Raw genomic sequence first — 1,230 nt, forward strand, 5'->3', positions numbered from 1 at the left:
TTTCAGATGACTCATGTAATGGCATAATAATCCTTATTACTATGTATCACCTAAAATGAGAAATTTTAAATTAAAATCACTTCTCGATAGATTTTTTCAACTAAAACTCGTATTTTAGTCTTTACAACAAAATCCATCATTTAGTATGTAAATTTAAAATGTACAAATAAAGAAGAAAAATCGGGAATGCATATGACCATTTATATCTTTCGGTCAACTTTGAATTTATTTTTCTTTCTAGTTTACATAAACATTATAAAAAATGAAATTTGTCTTGCTGATCGGTAGGACAGTTTGTAATGTTCTTTCTTTTTCTTCTGCTTTTGTTTTTAGATTTTATTTTTTCTTGTTTTCAAAATCTAACTAGTTGGTTTGCCCACGCCCTGCTCGGACCGCAGAGTTTCAGAATCTTGTCGAACTAATTATGTGGTATTAAAATCATTAGAGAATACTTTTTCTTTTTAAATGTATATATAAAACTTATTGTCAATGAGCTCTCTGATCATGATTAAGGAGTTTCTGATCAGCAGAGATATTGCAATATATACAATCTTTTTCAACACTTTTTTGTAACTGTATAAAAATGTAGTTATAAATTAGTTTGCTTGTAAATGTTTAATTTGGTGAGAATAATGCATCTATCTTACAAGAAAAATCACATCATTTGTAAGAAATTTTGAAACAGAACAAATAATCTAAAACAAATCGTAAGAGCACCTAAAAAAGAATTATTATTTAAAAATATAAAACAAAATATTATGTTGTAAACCAAATAAAATAGAAATAACCATTTGAGACATACATTATAAATATAAAGCAAACCCTAAAAACTAAATATGATCCACAGTTAAAGATCCAAAATGCAATAGTAAATAAGTGTACCAAACTCAGTAACAAACTGAACTAAGAGAAACACAATAATTTTTTTTATCTTCTTCTTTTTTCTCTGTTTTACTTTTTGGTTTTTCTTATTTGTCGTCTTTTCTTTAATTTTTTCATCTTCTTTCACCTTTATTTCTCCTTATACTCCTCGTTTTCTATCACTCCATCTTTTCCACCCAATCATTCTCTATCTATCTATCTATCTCTATCACTCTCTCTCTCCCCCCCTTTATCTCTTTCCATCCCTCGCTCTCCATCTCTCCCCCCCCATTTCTCTTATTCTTGCTCTCCATCCCTTCCTCCTCTAAACACAGTAGGAAACTCGATGGAAAGTCCCTCTACCTTAAC

The sequence above is a fragment of the Eutrema salsugineum genome, unplaced genomic scaffold, assembly GCF_000478725.1.
Source record: "Eutrema salsugineum unplaced genomic scaffold, Eutsalg1_0 scaffold_7, whole genome shotgun sequence".
NCBI lineage: Eukaryota > Viridiplantae > Streptophyta > Magnoliopsida > Brassicales > Brassicaceae > Eutrema > Eutrema salsugineum.